A 297-nucleotide genomic window follows, 5' to 3' on the forward strand; every position below is an offset into this window, starting at 1 on the left:
TTTTGAGACGGAGTTTCGCTCTTGTTGCCCAGGCTGGAGTGCAATGGTGCGATCTTGGCTCACAGCAACCTCCACCTCTCGGGTTCAAGCCATTCTCCTGCCTCAGCCTCTGGAGTAGCTGGGATTACAGGCTTGCGCCACCGCGCCTGGCTAATTTTGTATTTTTAGAGACGGGGTTTCTGCATGTTGGTCAGGTTGGTCTCTAACTCCCAAACTCAGTTGATCCGCCAGCCTCGGCCTCCCAAAGTGCTGGGATTACAGACGTGAGCCACCGTACCCAACCAGGCCCAGCTAACT

Source organism: Mandrillus leucophaeus, unplaced genomic scaffold (genome assembly GCF_000951045.1).
Source record: "Mandrillus leucophaeus isolate KB7577 unplaced genomic scaffold, Mleu.le_1.0 Scaffold24, whole genome shotgun sequence".
Taxonomy (NCBI): Eukaryota; Metazoa; Chordata; class Mammalia; order Primates; family Cercopithecidae; genus Mandrillus; species Mandrillus leucophaeus.